Source organism: Anser brachyrhynchus, assembly GCF_964034855.1.
Source record: "Anser brachyrhynchus genome assembly, chromosome: 4".
In the NCBI taxonomy this organism is placed as follows: domain Eukaryota; kingdom Metazoa; phylum Chordata; class Aves; order Anseriformes; family Anatidae; genus Anser; species Anser brachyrhynchus.
The window spans coordinates 39971003-39995948 of NC_137698.1; the positions used below are offsets into that span (position 1 = coordinate 39971003).

The window sequence follows — 24946 nt, forward strand, 5'->3', positions numbered from 1 at the left end:
CCTCTCACATGCCTCCTTTAAGATTACATTTTAAAATGCATTATGGACATCTCTGTTGTAGCATTTGTCAAAGGCACAACATTGCTTTGTTATGCCATGATGTAATGACATAGATAACACAATATACTGCTTTCTCAACTTATTACCCATGTTATATTTCAGATGTGAAACCTATTGAGAAACTGAATGGGCATGTTATTTCTATGTAATTTTGATAAGATTAATTAATTTTATTTTTATTAGTGCAGTGTTTAGAAACCTTGTTTCTTCTTTAACTTTTTCTGTTTCGTAAAGACAAAGTATTTTGTATTGTCATATTTTCCTATTACCCTAGAGAAAGTAAAACAAAAATAGTCAAATTGAGTAATCTTTTCAAGATTACAGTGGCACAATCAGGTTGATGAAGTTGTAATGTTTAAAATCCTTTTACAGGCAAAAAAGGAAACAGCTTAAATGTGAAGTTCAATTAATGGTCTAATAAAAAAAATAATAGTACAGCATTTACTATTATTAGTCCAGTTGCAACACTTAAGATGACAAGTAAGACCAGCATATACGTGAACATCCTCGAACGTGCCCCTTTTCCCCTAGTGTTATGCTAAACACCCAAAACACTCCTTGGCCCTTGGCTTTCAGTTGCCCTGGAGGAGAAGTGCATAGCTGGGGAGAAGATGACAGGCCATCATCAGAAATTTGAGTCCTCCCCCATGAAAAGTACAGCTCACATTAAATGTTTCTTTCTCATCAGACTGCATCTGCTTGGGGATATTTTTCTGTTTTCTAGCACAGGGCTTACTTTTGTCATTGAACTAAGTTTGACACTCTTCACCAGTTCAAAAAAGTAACACAACAGCCTTCCCTAGTTCCAGTTAACAGAAAGGCTTGCTAGCTACTGTGTGGCTGTGGAGCTTTGTTAGATCTCTACTGACTGCATTTGGTATTGACGTTGCTGAACTAAAACACATTAGGAGCAGTTACTTCGTTTTCACAGCTAAAACAAGAAAAAATCAGCCTGCCTAAGGCAATGAGTCTGGATACCTGACACTATCAGGTCAGTGTAAAGTGGTGGCTTTCTACTAGTGATGTCTAAACCACGTTCACTAGGCTACAGGCTATTTCTCAGACCAGCTCTGTCATAGAGAGACCCCCTGCCACCTTTGTCTAGGCCAGGTTGCTTAAAGCCCTATCCAACCAGGCCCTAAACACTTCAAAGGAATGAGACATCCACAACTTTGTCTGGGCAACCTGTTCCAGTGCTTCACTACCCTCATAGTGAAGAATTTCCTCTTAATATCTAATCTAAATCTACCTTTTTTTTTTTCTTCTTTTTTTCTTTTTTTTAGAAAACCATTATTCCTTGTCCTATCACTACACTCGCTGACAAAGAGTCACTTTCCTGCTTTTCTGTAGGCCCCCTTTAGGTACTGGAAGGCTTCAATGAGGTCTCCGCAGAGCCTTCTCTTTTTCAGGCTGAACAACCCCAACTCCCTCAACCTCTCTTCATAGGAGAGATGCTCCAGTCCTTTGATCATGTTTGTGGTGCTCCTCTGGACTCGTTCTAATACGTCCACATCTTTCTTGTGATGGGAGCTCCAGAACTGAGGGCAGGACTCCAGGTGGGGTTTCATGAGAACAGAGTAGAGGGAGAGAATCACTTCCCTCGACCTGCTGGCCACATTTCTTTTGATGCAGCCTAGGATACAGTTGGCTTTCTGGGCTGTGTTTGCACATTGCCAGCTCATGTTGAGCTTCTCATCAACCAGCAACCCCAAGTCCTTGTCTTTAGAGCTGTTCTCAATCCATTCTCCACCTGGCCTATGTCTGTGCTTAGGATTGCCCTGGCCCAGATGCAGGACCTTCCACTTGGCCTTGTTGAACTTCATGAGATTTTCACAGGCCCGCCTCTCAAGCCTGTCAAGGTCCCTCTGGGCAGCATCTCTTCCCTCCATCATGTCAACCACACCACACAGCTTTGTGTCTTTGGAAAATTTGCTGAGGGTGCGCTCAATCCTGCTGTCCATGTCACCAACAGATGTTAAACAGCATCAGTCCCAATACTGACCCCTAAGGAACACCACTCCTTACTGACTTCCACTTGGACATTGAGCCATTGACTGCAACTCTTTGAGTTGCAACCATCCAGTCAGTTCCTTACCCACTGACTGGTCCATCCATCAAATCTATACCTCTCCAATTTAGAGACAAGGATATCATGGGGGACAGTGTCAAATGCTTTGCCCAAGTCCAGGTAGACAATGTCAGTTACTCTTCCCCTATCCACCAATGTTGTAACGCTGTTGTAGAAGGCCACCAGATTTGTCAGGCACAATCTGCTCTTAGTGAAGCCATGTTGGCTGTCACCAATCACCTCCTGATTTTCCATATGCCCTAGTATAGTTTCTAGGAGGATCTGCTCTGTGATCTTGCCAGACCCAGAGGTGACACTGACTGTCCTGTAGTTCCCTGGGATTTCCTTTTAACCCTCCTTTTTAACCCCTAAAAATGGAAGGTTTGTTTCCCCTCTTTCGGTCAGTGGAAACTTCACCAGACTGCCACAGCTTCTAAAATACGATGGATAGTGGCTTAGCAACTACATCTGCCAGTTCCCTCAGGCCATATGGATGTATCTCATCAGGTCCCATGGACTTGTGCACCTTTATGTTCTTTAGCTGGTCTTGAGCCTGATCTTCTCCTACAGTGGGCAGTTCATCATTCTCCCAGTCCCTGCCTTTGCCTTCTGGGCCTGGGATATGTGGCTAGAGCTAGTGCTGGTGAAGGTAGAGGCAAAAAAGTCATTGAGTACCTCAGCCTTCTCCAATTCCCAGGTAACCAGGTCTCCTATTACCTTCCCACAGAGAGGGCCCACAATTTCCCTAGTCTTCCTTGTATTACTGATGTACCTATAGAAGCTTTAGCTTTCCTGACCTGATCCCTGGCTGCTCGGAAATTTTCTCTGTATTCCTACCAGGCTACCTGCCCTTTTTTCTACCCTCTGTAGTCTCCCTTCTGTTTGAGTTTGACCAGGAGCTCCTTGTTCATATATGCAGGCCTCCTGAGTTTGAGAAGTGGTTCTTTGTCTGTTGATAAGTAGAGAAGCCACAATGTCTCAAGTAGGCTCTGATATAGAAATTTTAAGGAAAATGCCTTACGGATCGTTTCTTCTTCACAGAAAAAAAAAAAAAAAAGTTTGGTTATGCATTTTTATTTTTATTTTTTCCCCAGAAAGAAAGATCTTAGTTGGGGAGTACACATTTTAGTAATGTGAGTTTTGGGAATGGAATTTTAAAGCAGTGGATTGTGGATTGTTCAGAGTTTGCACTAATTCCCTTGGTGTCTCCAGAATGCTTCTTTACAACATTTACATTTATGTGTAAATGTTGTTATCTCTACTTAATAATACTAATAAAAATAAATAATTAGAAAAATTTAGCATAGAGGAGACTCCTAATTTATTTCTGCATATTTTTATCCTTTTCTTGAAAATAAGGAAGATTCCATATGTCCTCAATCCTTTAAAGGGCCTCTAGGACAGAAAAGAAAGCCAAATTAAATTGTTCCTTTGTTGAATACTTGCTACATTTCTTCTGGGCACTATCCAATTGATGCATGCTTTTTCATATGAACTTACTTTTACTGATGAAAGTCAACCAGACCTAGTGTAATTCATAATTTAGTAGTTACAGCTATTGATTGAACTTCAGGTCTCTATGTGCCCATAACTGTGTTTATAGAAGACTAATGTGAAACAATGGGAGAAAAATCCTGGTGCGTCTTATGGTTCTTCACGGCTGTTTAGTGGTAGAGATAGGCTGCTGGTATGGTACTATGTTGCTATATTGTTTTACAGAACTGTACTTCAAAGGAACTATGATCTGTGAATAACATTTCTTTAAAGAAGGGTTAAAATCATTTTCTTTGTAGCTTGAAATCTGTGTTCACCTTACAGTAACTTTCAGCATATTCATTAAAAAAACATAATTCTCTTTAATCTTACCCAAAGTCTCACACTTTCAACTGTTCCCAACTGTAAATCGAAGCCCAATGAAATCTAATTGCCTGGTGCACAACCTGAGAGACATTTAAAGAGAAATTAGAAACTCTAATTATCTGCTAACTTTCCTCCATTTATGTTACATTTGCAAATTTAACTTCCCGGTCCTTTAATTTTCTGTCTACTGCTTTAATTTTGACTTTTCATTATTAGTAGCACTGAACTGCTGTCTAGCTGCATCAATATACAGTTAAGTTTTCCTAAATGAACACAAATCAGTTTATTATGCATGAAGTTTATGTTGCAATCAGAATTCTTCGAAGAGATTTGTTGCATGTTCTTCTAGAGAACTTTGTTACAAAAAGATCAAATAAGATGGTCCAAGTATTATTAGAACATGAAGGGATATTCTCATTCCTGAGGGTGTGGAATGAAGGCAATGGATTTCACCCCCAAATTGTGTTTCTCTCACCATCCTTTCAGCTGTTGTTAGAGCTAATAATTATTTTCCTCAGCTTACCACACACTGTGCAGGGTATTGATTGGAGGCAGATTCATTTCAAGTCCCCATTATTTAGCTTGCATATTGAACGTAAAATGTGACGTACAGTGAACTCATAATTTCAAATTAACATTATAGTAATGTTTCCCATATGTATGGAAAATATTTGAACTTTTCATATCTTGTGTGTATGTTGACCATCATGGAATACTCAAAATGCTGAATTCAGGCACTGCAAGTTTGTAAGGTTAAAACATAAGAGCACAAGACTCTTCACATAAAGATCAAAAGTTCGTCTATCCCAGTATCCCCTGTCTAGCAGCAGCCTACAGCAAACACTTAGGAAACAATGAACAAGACCAAATTTTAGTGCTCATTTCCCCAGGTATACTCCCATCCTACATAAAGCTGCAGTTCAGGATCTGGCTCAGACATAGATAGCATCCCGTGTTTAGCAACCCTTGTTTTATTTGTTGTAACTTTTTTCAACCCCTGTAAACTTCTAATGATCACTAAATCCTATGGCAAGGACTCACAAGCTTAATTGAAAGTTGTTTGAAGATACGTTTTCATTAATTCATTTTGAATTTGTTACCTGATATTTTTATGTGACTATGCCATAGTTCTTGTATGGAAAGTATAAATTTATCCATTGTTTATGTAACAACCTGAATGAGTCACTTTTTCAGTAGACCATTTATAAAAAAATGAATCTTTCCCATTGGGTGTGCAGCTATTGATTGGATAAGAGTGTGATATAGAGATAAAGCTATCTGGGATTTAGTCCTGCTTTTGGGAGATATTTCAGGTTCTAGGTAACAGTTACAGACAGAATAGATATGTTTATTGTTGTGGTTCTCTTTAGAAAAAAAAGTTTAAAGAAAGCATTATTATTTAAAATTAGTTGGATCACGGAGACCTAAATATTCTAATCACATGACCCTTCCAGGACACCATAATAAAGTACAGCTAAAGCAGTGGTATACATTTTCGTATATTGAAGCTAACACCAGCATATTTAGGCCTACCTTAGTTCTGAATTTCTTTCATTTTTACTACATGCTTTATAAATGTTGTGTGTTACCTTTAATTTCTTGGAAACTCCAGTATTACTTTACATAGGTGTTTTTTGTTTGTTTTCTTGTTTGAGAAATAAATGTGTTTCTATACAGTCTGAATAGCTTAGTACTGAAGGACAAAAGCATTATTAAGACAAATGTACATACTGTGGACAGCACTAGGAGTCATTTCCAGTTGAACCTGCTCTAGAATCACTAATAAAATAGCTGTCTAGTGAGGCAGAGCTGCTCAGTTTAGATGCAGTGCTGTGTTAAGCAGCTAAACTGCTATACGTATGAAGTTATTGTCACTGTATAGACACTGTCATGTGGATACTATTGCAGGGGATCTCTGCATGGCTCTGCATATGGAATATAAATACCCTAATTATTCATGTGTCATTTACAGACAAAGACAATATATAGAAAATGATTCAGAGGCTATTGTGTGTACACAGATGTCTTTATTTGCTTTTCTTGAAATGTCTATTTCTTATAATCTTTTTTTTTTCTACATGCACATAAAACAGCTATACAATTTATGTTTTCTGTGAAGTTTATAAGATATATGAAATATCTGTAAAGAGTATTATTTTTAAACCTTGAAATTCTGGATACCTCCCGTGGCATTACTTAGAGTATACAAACTGAAATGAAGCCTTAGTCTTAAAAATAAAGAAATAAAATCTTTATTTTTCATAGATACTTAAATCTGAAAATTGAAGATACCTCTTTCAAAGTTGTTCAGTTTCAAAATTGCATTCCTGCTAATCCACACATGAACTATAAAAATATTTCAACTTCTACTGTTCTTTTGTGCTTTTGTAGTTTTTTCAAAAAGAATTGATTACATGACTGCATGCTAGAAAGCTTGCCTGATTGTTCCCCACTATATCAGCTGGTCTAATAAAAGATATTGCCTCTGCCAACAAACCTCATTTCTTACTTCTGAAACTGCTTTAGAAACTTTTCTGCTTTCTGGAAAAATATCAGAAAAATGATGATTACCAGCAACCAGTTGTCTAAAAATGATGCACCTCATGCTAGAAAATGTATCAAACATGAAATATGCTACAATTTTATATCAACAATGGAATAACTTTGCATCATTTAGCATTGTAAGTGATGTAATTTTTTTTTACAGCTTAGTGATAGGAAAGTAAATTATTAACAAATGACAATTAGCGCTTAAGTACTAAGAAACTTAGTGATCACTAACATTTTAACCAGATATACTGTAAGTTAAATGCCTTAGCAAATAAAAATAAATTTGATTTCTACTTAGCTATTCATAAGGTGCCAATTACCAGTAAATAATGTACTAATACAAATTTAATGATATTAATGCTAGGAGATTGCTTCTGCATATGGGATGTGATAGAAAATATACTATGAAAGGCTCACTTCTTTTTTTCTGGTAATTATTACATTCAACCAATTTTGTATGACAAATCAATAGGAAAAATGCATTTGGTAAAAACAGTGTGGTTATACATGTTGAAGACCGAGAGTGTACTCTGGTCAGGGTAGAGGTATTTTGTTTTACAGTAGAATCTGACCTTCTTATTTTAAATTTTGATTCTGCAGTCTTGTTTAGTGAGGAAGACTACCCCACTAAAGACTATATCCTTCTCTTGAACATATGTCTAGGTAAAATTGCTAGACCAAAAACTTAAGGGCAAATTTGAGAAAGAACTTATATATGTCTAATTTGTACTTATGCTATGCTACTACCAGAACATATAATTTGTGAGGTCATTAAGTGTTATCAGATTTTTCTGTAAATTTTTGTAGTGTCAGATGTTCCTGTACACATATTTCCGCCAGCCTTGAGCTCAGACAAGAATGGGAATTTAGTGTTTACTCAGGATCTAAAAATGTGAAAACAATGACAGTAGCTATTCGCTTTTAACCAACAGTGTAGTGGTCCAAAAAACTGTCTGGGGACAGAGATCAGTCGTCACACAACCTCAAAGGAATTGTGGCTCAGACCTGCATCACTCACTACAGCCTGTCCGACAGCATCCTGCCTCCAGCCGCAGCTTCCCCACCTACCATGCAAGGACCCTTCTGGGAAGGCAGCCCATGGACGTGCAGTAAAAGTTGGCTGGGTAGGAGCTGTTTTTTCATTCCATGCATCAAATTTTAATAGTTGGTATTCAGTCTTTTAGATTCAAGAATGCTTTTTTTTTTGCCTTCCTATAAGATTTCTTACATGTCTTAATTTCTGATGGTATCTATCTCTAAGCTAATCATTCCAAGTGTCTGTTGTAATCAGTGGAGTTCTAATCAGTATCATCTGGGGTAATTATTTGCATCCTGAAGTGCATATCTAAAAGAAACCAAATTAATTGCATCCTAAAAGTGGCTATTTCTTGCCATTTGGCTGTAAAGAAAATACAAGGACTATCTTAATGTCTGTAATCTGTGTTATAGAGCCATAAAGTTAGCTAAAATGAATGGTATATTTGAGCCATAAGACATATTTTTAACAATATAGTCATCTTTAGAAGTGTTTTTGAAACTATTTTTCGTGACAACATAGATATTTTCTGTTAGTTCCTTTTGTGGACCCTCTTTGCCTCCACAGGTAGAATCATAGAATCATTAAGGTTGGAAAAGACCTCCAAGATCAGCTGGTCCAACTGTCCCTCAACCACTACTATCAGCCACTAAACCATGTCCCTAAGCACCACATCCAACCTTTCCTTAAATGCCCCTAGGGATGGTGACACCACCACCTCCCTGGGCAACCCGTTCCAATGCCTGACTACTCTTTCTGAGAAGTTTCTCCTAATTTCCAACCAAAACCTTCCCTGGTGCAACTTGAGGCCATTCCCTCTAGCCCTATCACTAGTTATCTGCAAGAAGAGGCTGACCCCCAGCCCCCCAGAACTTCCTTTCAGGTAGTTGTAGAGAGCAATAAGGTCTCCCCTGAGCCTCCTCTTCTCCAGACTAAACAACCCCAGTTCCCTCAGCTGCTCCTCATAAGACTTGTGTTCCAGGCCCTTCACCAGTTTCATAGCCAATGCCACAAAATCATTTTGCTTGTTTTTCTTTTCCTTGTTATCAAATCCTGATTTCAAAGTTATCTAAGTTTTATATGTGGTACTGACTATAAAGTGCTTTCAGTGTTTCTGTGCATGTTGCAATTACACCGGTTTCGCAACTCTCAGCATGAAACTACTATCAGTTGTGCAGTAAAGAGACTTTGTCTTCTACAGGGAGCTCCATAGAGTAGTGATGTTTGGAATGAAGCTTGCTTAGGTGCACTCTTTATTTCAGTTTACATCAATTTTTGCCTTTTTATGGTCTGACAGTATCATCAAGTAGCATGTCCCTTTTGCTTTCACTGGAGGACTTCAGTGTGGTTAGCTGCTTGTCCCTGCTCTTCAGGAAGACTGTGTAAACATCACCTTAATGAAAAATGAGCTCATCTGGGATTCTTGCTGTTCTTAGTTATACATGACTTTCAATTTAATATTTTGCAACTGCTAATCCATGTTCATTCAACAAATGCCAGAGCCACTCCATTGTAATGTTTTTCTCAAGTGAATGGTCTCACTATTTTGCTTGGGAAAACTCTGTGCTAGAATACATGGCAAGGTGTTGAAGTATACATATTCACCTCAGCATTGTATTTTTGTGTCTACCATAACGTGTTTTCAAGGCAACCGGGTGTTTAAGGCTCAAATGATAACTTTTATGTTGTTCTCACATGTATCTTGTGAGTAAAATCCATTCTGTTAGGAGTAAAAGAAAATATTGTTCTACTTAAATTTTATTTACTTAATACCTTTCCTGTTTTGCTGTAACTAAGCACTGGCATAGCCCATAATGAGTAGAGCTAATACTTAATGCGTTGTGGTGGCCAGTTGTATCTCTTGTTATTTCTTGAAGTTGCAGAAAATATGGGTAAATAGGTCAACAAATTCATGAGTTTATTGTGGCTTGCAACCATTAGCAAAAAACATAACACCATATTTTGTAAAAATAGCACGGGTTCATGTGTCTGCTTTCATTTTCATTTCATTTGCATAATTAATTTCTCCCTTTTGTGGGTTACTCAGGGCCTAACAGCCTGACCCTGCTTTCCCACATTTACTCTGACATCTCCAGTTACTTGTGAATAGTAATGGAAGAATTCACAGTCTGTAATAATGTTAACAAAAGGGCATTAAAATAATAAGTATTGAAATTCACACAAGCCAACATGTTTCCACTGCCAAGGTCTTGTATTAATAGCTTAAGTATTTCTTTGTTACACACAAAAACAACAACAAAAAAGGCATCCTTTGGCCTAAAATTCTTTCTTTCTCTTCCAGGGTCATTCTTCAGGAGTTTTATTTATTTAATTATTTAAAGAGAATCAAATAAGAATAATAAATGTCTTAATTCAGGTCTTTAGGAAAACATTAATTCCTCATATTATCAATCTATATTTTGGTGTATTTGATTATAATTGTTCTAGGTAATTATGTTCTCATCTGTATGGGTATACACATCAGGGGCTTTACAAATTAAACATGTCTTCAGGTAAACCTAGAAGTAATGCATTTTTCTAAAGCAAACAGGAATATTTTGAAGGTTTGTCAGAACTCTTGACAGAAAATAGATTAGCATGTCAGCTGAGCAACACACATTACTGTGCAGTTTACTAACAGCCTACCTTGCTCCCTGTTCTCCTCAATAGCTTGTTTTGCATGCTATAAAACTCTTCAATATCATGCTGTCTCAGCACACCTGCACTCTGCATGCCTTATCTGACTTCTGATTTTGGAGATCTTGTTGAAATGTTTTTAACTACTTAAGATTTTGACTCTCCTAAGAAATTAAATGAGGTGTAAGGAATTCATGATTTTTTGTGAATTCCTCAGAAACATTCCTCTAAACATTTTTATCCCAATTCTTTTCCCCAGCCATTTCCATGTTTTCTGTCCCACTTAGCATTGTTGACAGTTCAAAACCTCAGACGTTTATTATTTGGAGAAAAACAAAACAAGACACTACCTCTTATGTTGTATATTTCCATGGTTTTTGATTTGTTGACTGCAGAATCCTGATGAGCTGTGATTTTTTTTTTTTTTCAAGAAGTTGGGAGGAGAGGAAAGGAAATCATCACTGCTATGCAACAATCATGTGAGCTTTGTGAGGGTTTCAAGACTGCCAAAAGTGATAGGGTGAAACAGATTTTTGAAATCAGAAAGCAAACTAAAAGTACGTGTATAACCAAAGGCTTGATGGCTAGATGTCTAATTCATTACTTTAAATATTTTCCAGTGTGTCCAAGACAATATGACAGGTTTTAATTTCTCATAAACTAAATAAATGTTAAGAGAAAATTATAGTGATGGTATGAGCTGATTGTGCTGGCCAGCTTTGAGCTTGTCGTTTAGCTAAGATTGTAGTCAAGAACAGGAAGAGTTTTAAGAGTATCACTGATTTCAGTAGGCATTACATGGATATTCTTATCTGTCATTACTGTCTGTTGTTAATATCAACTTCAACTGGCAGAAAATTAAATTAATTTTCCCTAGGTTGAGACTGTTTTGTCTGTGATGGTGGTTTGTAAGTGATGTCTCTCTATCTTCACCCATGAACTTTTCCATCTTATTTTCTATCCCTGTCCTGTTGAGAAGGGGAAGTGGGAGAGTGGATGGGTGGGATTTTGTACCTTAGCCTAGGTTGACCCACCACACAACCCAAAGAGAAGCATATAGGGTAAGTGTTATCTTTATTTTATGTAATTTTTGTCACTTTTTCAGATGTTACTTGGTGTCCTTTCACTGGATTTGCTAATCTGCTGTTCAGAGCAGAACGATACACTTTTAGTTGGGGGACACAGCATAAAAAAAGATACTCATATGGCTACTGAAGACAACTGAAAAAAAAGCAAAAACAAAAAACAACAAGAACACAAGAACACCACCTTTAGATTTCACTTTGGAGTGGGCTTTCCCTCTTTTATCTTTGGTTTATCTCTTTTTTGAGAACTAAGAACATCAACTGAAATTGCCTGGTACAGAAAATATATCCTAGCCAAAACAGTAGAGACTGAACAATATGTTGTCTTTCTATAAGGTAGATTTTTTTCTATTACAACTGAAGAAGAGAGAATCCCTATTGCTTCACGGACTTCAATGAGTTATCAAATTTTAGAAGAATAAAAAATGAAGTTAATAAATTTGGATACGTGAAATGAGGATTTTTATTATTGCCTTTGGATTCTATTAAACATTTTTCTTTGACTGAAATTGCACAGAAAAGATAATGGCTTTTCTTTTTTACAAACTGCTGAAATTGATTTACTTCTATGTTTTTAGCCTTCCATTTTTACCTAAGATGCATGGTATGAATGTTGAAACAAAGTATTTTTCCAAGCTCTTTGGTTGATACCAAATAATTTGACAGTTTGGACACACTATCGCCTTTATTTTTACAGAAAGCCTAAGTATGCAGTCTTGGATATCCTGAGAAGATGTTGCAGATATATCCTCCTAATACCTGCAGTATGTTCATAGCCCTAAGGATGCATTTAATATGTTCTAATATGTTATTATACTGCAGGTAATAAGAGGATGTATGTTGATGGCCCAAAGGACACTTTTAATATGTTCAAATATAAGTAAATATTAATATTTTTGGAAATATATTTCAATATATATCTACTGAATATTCAATAACTAACCATATTTGTAATCTTGACCTGGATCTTCTCAAAATAGATAGGTATATATTTGTATCTATATATATGTGTATGTGTGAGTGTATGTTCGTATATCTATATACCTCCGAATATTTGTAAATGATTTCGTCTTGAAGGAATTATTTATTGTGTGTTAGGAAAAAATAACATCAAGAAGAGGTCGACGTCATGCACAAGTTCATGAAGAAACATTCTAGGTATTCTTTAGTGCCAAGTGATTACATATCTTCTTGTAAGTTTAATATGAAGTAATATATTCATTATTAGACGCTTCATAAAACTCCATCACTGCAAAGCAAGTATGTTACTTTAATATGTCTAGATTTAATGAATTTTCAGTTTTGGAAAAACATAAAGTTCAGTACAATTAAGCTGGGACAAGCAACATTCTTGCCCCTCCAAAAGAAAAGTAAAAATGTTTATATATATGGCCATATTCCTACCTCCTTATGAGAACTAGGGAAAAGTATCTACTGTTCGTCAAAAGAAAAAAAAAAAGTATATATTTATAGGTGGATAACTCATTTCTTGTTTTTATGCTGATTTTACACAAAAACAAAGCCTTGCACAGCTGCTCTTTGGAAGATAAAAAGAATTCAAATAGCTGTAGCAGACCTGTGAGTGGAAATATGTTCAGATGCTTAGTGAATCAAATCACATGGGGAAAGGGCAGGTTTTATTTGCTGTGGATTGCTTATCTACAGAAATATTTTATCCTTTGCTTATTCTTAATTGATTAGCTCTTCCTCATAGATAGATTTTTTAAATTATTTTTGGTTTTTGCTACTGTAGAATTCATGGAATGAAAGAATAAATATTTTAAGAATTTCATCCTATAATCATCAGAAGAGACATCCACAGTGAGAACTTTGCTAAGGTAACAATTAGGAACAGTTAGCTTATGAATGTTTGATATTTGTCCAGTTTTTAGGTCCGTGATTTACTTTCATTATCTACCAAGGCACTTATAAAGTATCCATCACTTTATAGAAACAGATCACACAGACTTCTCTGAAGTAAACTTAGATGTGTGATAGCAGGCCTAGTATTTAACTATTGGCTGTAGAACTAAATGTTTATAACTTGATATGACATGAAGGATAAACTTTATTGAAGGGGAATAAAATAAGTGGATGCAAACAGACATAAAAAGAGAACTAATAAGGAAAAATAGGTTTTATTTAAAGGAATTTTGGAGGATTTTTTTCTGCACAGAATCTGTATGTGCTATTTGAAAGACTGAATTTTATTCCAAAATGCTGCCCTATTCTGAAATGAATGTAGGGGTAAGCTGAGTTTCTCTCAGATTCTCAGAATCAGTCATCATCATGATTTTATGTTGTCAGCATGATGGGGACTATTTCAGGCATCTCTTCTCTGCTTGATTTACTAGGTGACATGTCATGAGATTCACCTGGCTTGCAAATCAAATCTGAAGAGGCAGAGGAGGACAATGACATGCCTTCTTGCAGTCAGTCAGTCATTATATAGAGATATCCTTCAAAAGATCTGTGCTTGCCTAGAGTGAAATAGATGTCAAATTTGCCCTAAGGGTATGGATCAAAGACTGTTGCCAACTCATGCTACACAGATAAAAACAGCCTTCAGCTGAATTGCCCTTTTTCTCCTGAAGCAAAGTTTTCTCCTTGTGTGGGTGTTGCATAAAATACATATTTTAATCAGCTTAAAATGTCTTCTAATTATTTGCACAATTCCATCTATGGAAAATATAAAAATGGCAGTTTTGGACTCATCCTTGCTGTCTGAGAGGTGGGAAAATGCAAGGTTTAATCAGTCTTGAAAGATTTATTTTTTTTTCAACATATCAAGGAATTGTTTGGCAATAGCTTGTACCTTTCAAATATTGTTTTGCTGTTGTTTCTGTCAGTTTTACGTTATGTCTGTTTTAGGTTATAAAAAAGAAAAGAAAACAAAACCAAAAACCTGTGATCATATTTTATCTCCTGCAAAGGTGGTCCTCTCTCCTTTCAACCAGTAACTTTTCTTTCCTCAATTCTGCTACCAGTGTTGTAGACACCTTGGACATGGGAACAAAGGGAAATTTATTCCCTCACAGTTACAGAAATTAGATTCCAGCTTTGGCTGTTAGTGTTTTAGGAGATTCCTTCTCTTAAGAGATTTCTGATTTTACTAAGGATTCTGTGCATCTGGGTGGACCAAATACTCATATGTTGCTAAAAGGTAGACTTCTTTCCAGCCTCAGGAGAGAAGTCTATCTCCTCAGTGTATCATGCAGGAGATATAGCTTTATCAAAAATATATCTGCTAACTGTTTTACAAACAAAATATATTTCTTGGATAACTCAGGTTTCGTTCAAAATATCATACTATGCTAAAGGATGTATGATTTTTTCCATGTACTTCCTTTATTTGCCAATGGAGGAAGTTATGGTTTTAAACTAAGACAGGGGAGATTTAGGTTGGAAATTAGGAGAAAGTTTTTCACTCAGAGGGTGGTGAGGCAGTTGAACAGGTTGCCCAGAGAGGTTGTGGATGCCCCATCCCTGGAGGCATTCAAGACCAGGCTGGATGCAGATCTGGGCAGCCTTCTCTAGTGGTTGGTAACCCTGCCCAGAGCAGGGGGGTTGACACTAGATGATCTTTTAGGTCCTTTTCAACCCAGGCCATTCTATGATTCTATAATTCTATGATTCTATGACTGCTCTCCAAACCTACCTTCTAATGTAGAATTTTCAGAAAAATTCAGTTAATAGCAAAGAACCTCATCTTTGGTATTAGACGTAGAGATATTAACCTCAATTTTTCTCTCCCTGTGGATGCAAAAAAAAAAAAAAAAAAAAGTAACTTGAGTAGCACCACAAAAAGTGCAAGTATTTGATCATCCCATGATACATTCCACATTAAATTGTCTTAGAATAGCCTTCCTGCTGAGAGGCCACTAGACACAGCTCTCACCTCTTGCTGAAACGAGCATTGCACCTGTGAATGAATGTATTCACTCCCTTCTCCCTGAAAAACAGGTAAGAAAATTTTGACTGTAGTTATAACAAGGGAGCTCCCAGATATTTCTTCTATATTTGAATACTAATGCTCAAAATGCACTTTTCCCCAGATACCTTTCTTTCTAGATGAACTATGGCTGTTATGTCTCTGTGTTGGAGTAAGAGGGACTGCTCAAGACCAAAATTTCAAAACCGTTAGTTAAGCAAAGGTCCACAGCTTCCAATGGACAAATGCTTTGCAATCTAATTTCTAGTGCAGGTAATACATTGTTTAGTGGTGTTGAATATACTTACCTTTTAAAACAGCATGAACTATTCATTAGATCAAAGTGCATTTTGCCAATTTATTTACTGTACAACAGTAGCTTTATTTTATTTTATTTTATTTTATTTTATTTTATTTTATTTTATTTTATTTTATTTTATTTTATTTTATTTTATTTTATTTTATTTTATTTTATTTTATTTTATTTTATTTTATTTTATTTTCCACTATTAGAAAATCAGAAAAAGTAGAACTGGGAAACTTTGAGCAAAGCTTTGTAATTCTTTTGTTTCACCATTACAAGTTTTCTTAAAATGGACAAAGTATTTCTGCCAGTTCAGCAGGTAAGACCTCATTTTTTTTAATACTCATTGTCATGAATAGGAAAAAACTTTAAAAAGATAAATGAAGATCATTTTGAATGACTGTTTTGGATATTTGTTTAAAGAAATGAACAAATGTAAGGAAAGTCTTTCCTAAAGCATTTTGTTTTGAATCTTCAGAAGAATTTTCAAGTTTAGATTCTCATGGTTATTTCAGTCAGTCATGCTTATTTTAATTAGCTATTGAACATACAGGAGAAAAAATCTGATGTTGCTCTTTGCCAGTTCACAATGCCCTTTTCACTTGTGCCAAGTATGGCATGTATGAGAAAAACAGCCGAGTTCTTTGATTCATCCAGGAAAGCCACTATTAAAATGAAGAATTTTAAATATGGAAGGTTTTTTGTTGTTGTTGTTCTTTTTTTTGATATGCTGCTCATGTAGTAGGACTAGAGCACACTGCTATTCTGGGTTAGCTATATGGTTCAAAGGGCTGTTTCTGAGGACTGTGATGGCTCTTACTCTGAGACTTTCAAAAACAGGGGATTGTTTCTAGGTAGGATTAGTACCATCACTGTGAAAACGCCAGTCTCATTAAATGCTTTTATTGTCAAAGGCAACAGAGGACTAATGAAGGCAGAGCAAAGAACAAAGAGATAAAGATAAGCAAAAAGCTTTAGGCACTGTTTTTGAGATTTCTTGTGTTATAGCTACTGACCTCACAGCAGTTGATCATTAGTGTTAATGTTAAGTATTTTAGAAAGTATATTCAAATAGTAAAAAAAAAAAAACAACAAAAAAAAACCCTTTGTATTAATGCCTAGCATATTTATTTTACTTTTCTAAGTTAGTATTTTCTGATTTTTTTGAGACCATAGAGGTGACCTCAAAAACTGTGCACCTTTCAGTTAGTTTTGTTAGTTCTGCTCTCTACACCCCTCTCAAAGAAAGATATGTCAGCAACCACTGTCCTACTCTGTAGTTCTGTAGTTTTCTTCACGGAATTGTGATTTAAAGGCTTGTGACCAATGAACCTCTAAATTGAAGAAGGATCAGTGGAGAAGGGCAAGGTTGATGTGCCTATCAAGCTCAGGGAACAAAGCCGGGTGTGACTGACCACAGCTAAAGCAAAGTAAGTGTAACAATTTACATTTTTACTGGGATTTCAGTATATTTTGTGTCACACAGCTAAATTAGAAATGCAATGCAAGACTAACATCAACTTTGTTGGTGTTAAACATTTTACCCTTCACACATGGAATATCTAAAAGAACCTGATTGAAGAGTATTGGACTCTGACAGGGCTGAAAGGGGGTTTTCTCCAACATCTGGTATCCCATCATGGCTGGTTAGATGAGATCCCTTTTTGTTTTTGCTGTACAAGCATGTCAGGACGAAAGTCCACCAAGTATTTCCTCTGCAGCTTTGACCATGATTTAAGCAGGGATTAGATGAGCGTAAAGGAAAACCCTGCATGTAGTCTTCCCTGAATTTAATTTTGTGTAGCTTAGACATGGTTCACTGCCTGACCTTGTGTTTACAGGATTTTATTATATAAAAACATTGCCCTTAAGAAAAGGCTTAATAGAATTTAGTAGAGATTAATCCAGATGCCCTAACCAAATTACTCCAGCAAACCTTAATCTGGGAGAATATTTATTCCATAGATATTATTAAACCATTTTGAGAAATGCAACAACAGTAGAAGAATCCTTTGTAAAACATTGAAAAAAACTGTGAGATATGTGCTAATATGGGAGGACTTGCAAATTTAACATAGGACATTTCATAGAATAATCAATGTCAGTTAGCAAAATGTAACATAGTCTGGCTTTCATAGAACTATTTGCATATTTAGATATTTAGATAACTAATGTATTTAAATAACTATAAAGATTATAGTTCATGATCTTGGAGCATAAAGCTGTTGAAACTAGGTAACTACAACAAAAATTATAGAACATAATGAGATTTATCTAAGAAAATTAATGTCTCAATAAATATTAGAAAGAGTTCATATAAAATTACATTACCTATGGTTTTTTTATACTGTAGCACTTGAAAGGTTTTTCAGTTGGTATGGTGCCACAACAACTGGAAAATAGCTGAGGAAAAGGATCTCATAATACTCTGCAGTCTTTATGACAACATGGTATTTTGTGTTAGATTAATATATATTCTGTGAAATATGCTATCCTTAGTTGTGTGTTTCAATTTCTGTCAAATGTCAAAAATTAAAAAAGAATGATACTTTCAGCTTTTTATTAAAGTTCTTGTTAATTAACACATTCCTGTGATTCAAAATACATCTCTAAGCTGTACAATAGTTCTAAATTGAATAAATCATGTTTTAGCACTGCAGTGTTAAAAAAAAGGAAAAAAAGGTATAGTAATAACAAAGATGGATTAAGATGGCTTTAGCTCATTTTTAATATAGTCAATCATATTTTGATCCCAGTTTTAAACTCTGAGATGTAGCTGTGGGTAGGATCTAGAGTAATTTTAATGACAGCTGTCTTATACTCCAAAGAATCTTAAAATGCAGAAAGGAAAGCTACTGTTACTTAACTTGATGGTAGGCAAATGTTTTCACAGGGTAGCATATTGGTGATGATACCACAGTTCTGGATGACAGAAAAAAACTGATAAGATTTTTTCTTGCCATCTTAAAGATGAAACAACTTATTTCAACTTCATCTGTAGAGTGTCACAGTTGTGCTTGGTGATAGGGCAAGAGAAACTTCTCTGGGTGATCAGCTATGGAGAAAGAACGATGAAACTGAGATCTAGCATGTTGCTTGACATGGAGCAGAATGAGAACAGCATGTTTCTTCTGCTGTCCTTTGAATGTGTTTTTGGTCACAAGCATTCCCCTGAGCTTTCTGGAAAATAGCCTTATGAGAGAGCTATTCTGCTGTTGTCTTTTCATGCCCCATAAATGTCACCCTGCCTATAACTACAGCTGCCACTGCACCCTCTTCCACAAGAACAGGTTGCCAGAATCCCATTCTGAAAAAGCCAGGTTTGATGAATGGCACTAAAAAAATAGTGTCTTGTGTTCAGATCCAGAAAAAACTAGATTTGTTTCTCCTTGAGTTGATGCATATTAGTGCAAATTCCGTTTGTTTGCAGACGTGATTTCTTTTTCTTTGAGCACATTTGTAGATGATAATATATTGAAATAGGATAATGGAATGAAAGAAAAAAATATACTAATCATTCAATGTGACTGCTTTAGCAGTCTAGAATGGCTGGCAAATTCATGTTCCGTACTATTTAGCAGGATTTTAAAAGATTTTTTAATAGACCATATATCATTTCTGTGTTTGAATGTTACTTGTTCTAGTTATTAGCAACGCATTATTCACAAACCATTCAGTTTAGCATGAACTATCAGGCCCAACTGATTTGGAGAACTGAGTGTGTTTTTCATTCAAAAGAAGACACTAACCAAAAACCCAGTGAAAAACTGCAATAAAGCACATTCAGGGAACTCTGCCTAAACTGACAATTTTAATATAATTTTATTTATTCTTTCCTTTCAGTGTAGGAAAGATACAAAGACTCCTATATGTTGGTGTTAGCAGCTTTCATCAAATATTCTTTTAATTCTGTGTTAAGACAGATGGCTCAGTTTTGACCTTTTAGCTGTTCTTGTTAGGATCTCTTGTTCTGCCAACTTTGACATCTTTGATGCCCAGTTTATTATCAGAAGTTAAAATAGGTGGCAGAATGTTTCTAGCTGTCTTGTTTATAAAAAAAAAAAAAATCAAGCTTGCAATTTAACACTTTTTTTTTTCCAACATGCTGATTTTTAAAACTGATCAAAATGTTTATTTTGTTGTTTTTTTCTGCTTGAAACAAAGTAATTTTGGCTTGGTTTAATATATAAGGGCAAAATTATTTCCTAACTTTATGTGTGTAATTTATTTGCTCATTTAATGCAAATTATTATATTGGCAGTTATCCCTGTTACTGTTAATTATTGTCTTATGGCACAGAAATATCATACTACAATATCAATTAATTAGTTATAGCCCTCCTTGATGTCTTTCACATCTGGGTTGGAGGAGCATGTCAGTTTCAGGATCCATGCGTTTGTTACATTATGCATAGACATAGACTGAGTGTGGAGTCTGTGATGCATGATATTTTATATGAAATTAATAATTAATTTTGCAACCTTAATTATTATTATGCAACCTTAATTATTATTATGCAACCTTGTTTTTTGTTATAAATTCACTGCTTAAGTCAGTGGTTAATAGATTGATCAATGGAAAAAGTAATGTAAAGTAATATAAAATAGTGTTTACTTTTGTCCTCTTTCTGTCCAGCAATGAAAATCCCAACATCTGTCTCTGTCTACGTTTCTCTTATTACAGAACTCTTCGGAGAGATTAAAAGGTGGCTTTTGTGTTACTTGGCCTACCCTACTCTGCAATGTACTTTTTTTCCTTGTGAAAATCATCTTCAACTCAAGTCAGATACTAAAGTTTTATTGTTACATGGACCTATTGCTTCATAAAGAGTGAGGTAAAATAAGCTTAGTATGTACTTCTGTGGTGTTTTTACCCTGATGGGCAGGTAAAACTCTGCAACATCCACTCTCTCACTCTCCCTCCTCAAAGGAAGAGGGGGAGAAAATATGATGGGAAAGGGCTCAAGGGTTGAGATGAGGACAAGGGAGATGGTTCACCAATTGCTGTCAGGGGTAAAGCAGGCTCAGTCAGCATAGGGAGATTAATATAATTGTTAGTATAACTGCCTATCACTAGCAGACTACAGCAGTGAGAAACCAAAAGCAAACTAAAAATACCTTGCACCCATCCACCCTGCTTAGGTGTCTTCAGGGCTGTTTCTCTAACATTTTCTCTCTTCTCACTCCCAGCTGCTGTTGTGCATGGTTTTTTGTTTGTTTGTTTGTTTCTCCCCTTTCTTAATTCTGCTTTCACAGAGGCCCAACCAGAGTCACTCACTGGCTCAGCTCTGGCCAGCAGTGGGTCCCTTTTGGAGCCAGTGTGAGCTGGCTCTGATCTGACATGGGGCAGTTCCTGGCTCATGAGACCACCCCTGCAGCCCCCCTGCTACCAAGACCTTTCCGTGTGAACCCAGTACAACTTTGTGATGATACCTTGTGTTGAGTTAATCCTTTAGGAACAGTTAAACTGGATGAATGGATCAGTTTTGCACGAAAAAGAATAGTAGGAGAAAAGTAGTCATCCAATTTGTTAATTCCCTCCTGAGAAAGGCCAACTAAATCTGTTGATCATCATGGAAGAAAATATAGAAAAAGGTCATGCTGTTGAAAACGTGCCTTTGAATATAGGTATTTATTAAATATATGGTATGAAGATAGTTAAAATGAATAATATGAAATGCTGAAAGAAGCTGAGCATTTCTGTAAGGTCAATAGAACATTCAGCATCTGTGAGAGTAAGGTTGCTTAATACTACATGGAAAGACTTATTAATTCTCAAGGGTCTCATTAATCCTTAAGGAACTAGGCATGTGCTAATACCATGACTAGAAAACTATCACTATGTAGCACCTGTTTTTTTTTCTGAGTGGCTTGAATTACCACACTCAAAATATATTCATCTTTCAGAAATGTGTGTTCAGGTTTTTCAAAGCAGAACCTGCCTTTTTTAGTGACAGCCTAACCTTGTTTGGCTTCATGAATGCCTAGCATGGGTGAAAGAAAATTTTCTTCTACCTCAGTAAGAAACTTCTGTGTTTTCTCCAGTTTGTTTCAGGACTTAAACTAACTTGTTCCTGTGCAAGTGAAGGAAATTCCTGCGAAGAATTAATAAATCTCAAATTACCAATTTTTTTAGTGATCCCAGACAGAGTTATTTCCTTAAATGGATGAAAACTCTTGAATAGCATATAGAACGAATGGCAGAAGCATAAATTAAAGAAGCAGGTAGCAGTGACTCATTTTCTAAATCCTTTGCCCTGAAAGTATAAGATCACCAGTGATCTTGCTGCTGCAGTGTATGAAATAAGTATGTCAAAGCCACAGTTCCTGAGGATTCTGATTTTTATTTTAAAATTCTCTCCTTATGTTAGAAAAAAATTCATTCTTCAAAATAATCTGGAAAGCTAGAATAAAGCATACTTCAGGTTTCAAATGTAACATATTATTTTAAAAGACTACAGTTATGAACGTTTGTCTTGCTTTGACACTTTTAAAGGACAAACAACTGACCTAGAAATTGATAAAATGGAAATGGTACTGAATATCTTCTATCACATTTTCCTTTCACAGTTTGTGGCACTTTTTCACCACTTTTTTTCACTTACGGAGAATACACTTGATTAAAGCTGTCATTTTTAAATGTAAGTCTGGATTGCTTTTAAGGAATAATTACCTACCTGTGCTTTAAAGTTTTTCTTTCAGTATTACAGAATAATTTATCATTAGGAATAATGAGTCACTGTTCATTTTCTTCAGATAAATTGAATATGTGAAGTAAGTGGTAAATGATTTCATGTTAGGCTACATCAGAAATTCTTCCCTTCCTTCGGTTTCCTTCTTTTCCAGCCAATCCTTCAGAATATGTACAAGTGTCCTAATCAGCAAGCATTTGGCTTGTGTGTGGAAAATCACTGATGTCCTTATCTGATGCAGTTAAAAAAAAAAAAAGGAAAGAAACATAAAAGCAGAGTCCTGATATTAGTTTATGAGTTTATCTACTTAAGCTTCTGTGGTATCCATGTTTCCCTCTCCCGTTTTTGTTTGTTTTTCTTTTGAAGAACATTTCAAGACACACAGAAAGGTAAGTGATGTAACTGTATTCATATCTCTTTGGCTTGTGCCTATACCGTCTGCCTATATACATTAGATGTATTAGATATTTAAGTGCTAGGCTTTGACCTCTACACCTGATAACCTGCTGCTGTAGGGTTGAAGCTGGTGATAGCCTGAAGCTCCAAGGATGTTGTGGTTTAATCTGGCAGATTTAATCTACCACATAGGCATTCTCTTACATCCCCCCTGCCACCTGAGTGGGATGGAGGAAAGAATCAAAATAAAAATAAGAAGGGAAAAACTCGTGGGTTCAGATAAAGACAGTTTAACAGGACAGAAAAGGAAGGGAAAATAATGATAAAAAATTATAGAAGAATATACAAAGCAAGTGATGCACAGTGCAGTTGCTCACCGCCTGCTGAATGATGCCCAGCCGCTCCCCAGGCTGCTGCTGCCTGCCACACCCTGGCCAACTCAGCTCGTTTTATTGTTCAGCATAACACAATATGGTATGGCACATCCCTTTGGCTAGTCTGGATCAGCTGTCCTGGTTCCGTACCCTCCCAGCTACTTGTGTATCCTGTCTCCTTCTTAGCAGGGTGGTGTGAGAAGCTGAAAAGTCTTGGACTCTTTGTAAATGCTGCTCTACAACAACTAAAACATCAGTGTGTTATCAGCATTATTCTCATCCTAAACCCAAAACACAGCATCATACCAGTTACTAGGAAGAAAATTAACTCTATCCCAGTTGAAACCAGGACAAAGGAATTCACGGGGAACTGTGATTTACATTTAATGGAACTGGAAAGGAATTTGCAATTTGGCTTATGCTTGGGGAGCAATCAACAGAAAAAGCATCAAGGAGGAATTTCTGTACTGTTTGCTCATGACAGTCATATTTTTGTTCTGCATTGCTCTCCCTGCACTGACTGTCTGACTAGTGGGCAATTCTGAAATCCAGAACTCGGAGAACTATGGATCAAACTGAAGACATGGATGATATAAAGCCTAAACTCACCATTAGCTTAATTTATAGTATTCATACATCCTTTTAATCTAGGCAGAGTTTGTTTTTGTTGTTGTTTTTAAATGTTTTCAAATTACACTGATTATTTTTCATTATTTTGTGTATATTTATATATATATGTACCAGAAACTGATTTCATAGATCATTGTACATTGTTAATGGATCCACTCAGAATCAGAATGTCTGTCAATTGCCAGGTAGGAACTGAAGACATTTCCATATATGTTGCTAATTTTCATTGAATAATATGACTGTGGAAGCTTAGTACCTGGGAGTCTGTGTCTGGGAACAGATGAAGATACATTAAGGAAGTGTACTGGTGTTGGGTAATTTTATTAGTATAATTTTAATTTATGATTTTGTCCTACTATAGAATGCCAATAAAAAAAGCTGCTGGTTAACCTGGAAATTAATTTTATTACTTGGTTAAACAAGCTATCTTTTGAGTTTAAATTGAAAAGAAATGGAAATTTCTTATATGAATAAATTTAATCTGCACTTTTAATAACATGGTAAAGGAAACAGCATTTACAAGGCAATAATGGAAATAAGCATTGCCACAGAGCAAATATTCATAGGAAGGAAATATATTAAATGAGTATCAAAGGTTTATTTTCAAAGCTATAATGGCATATATGCACTTGGTGAGTAAGTTCCTTGTTTGGTGAATGCTACTGTTTTACCATTATAGACAGTTTACTGATCCAGAAACCCTTGGTCTATAAGCAGAATGAGAACATCCCAAAGCAGATGAGTTTTTGTAAGTTTTCTTTGCTCTGAGGTGAACGGCTGACTGTAACACACACTCTGTTAAATCAACTATCAGAGTCTGGCTTGGAGACAAAATAAATCATGTTTGCTAACCATAGCCTATGATCTGAATGATCTGGCAAGCACAGATTAAGGTAAGTCATTAAAGGAAAACACTTTCATCTGTCTCCCTTGCTCCTGAAATGACCCTTCCCCTGTGGGTAATTATCTAGAGCTGATTTCCAGGGCACCATGTGTTCACCATCTCTGAGATTTCTACAATCTTCTTCAAAAGTAAACTCAACTAAGCTGCACTCTGCAAGGTATGCAGAGCTTTTCACTTCAGTATGAGCCTTGATCCTGGTCCAACTCCATGGCTGGGTATAATGTTTTTCCCATTCTCTGTTATGCTATGTTTCTGTTGGTAGAAACTGGAGGTATACACAGAAAAAGCCACAGCACTCTGCAACCAGGCTGTCCAGTTCTGATGCATATGAGACCACAGTTTCAGGGAAAATGCTACAGATAATATTAGTTTTAATTTTTTTACAAAGCCCAAGGTATCTAGGTTTCCTGTACAGAGAAT

General features: G+C 36.0%; 1 protein-coding gene across 1 annotated transcript in view; it reads right to left on the reverse strand.

Moving 5' to 3' along the window:
* LOC308194886 (uncharacterized protein) overlaps positions 1-24946 on the reverse strand; it is a 705306-nt gene that overhangs the window by 345416 nt on the left and 334944 nt on the right. The gene's annotated exons all lie outside the window — the stretch shown is intronic.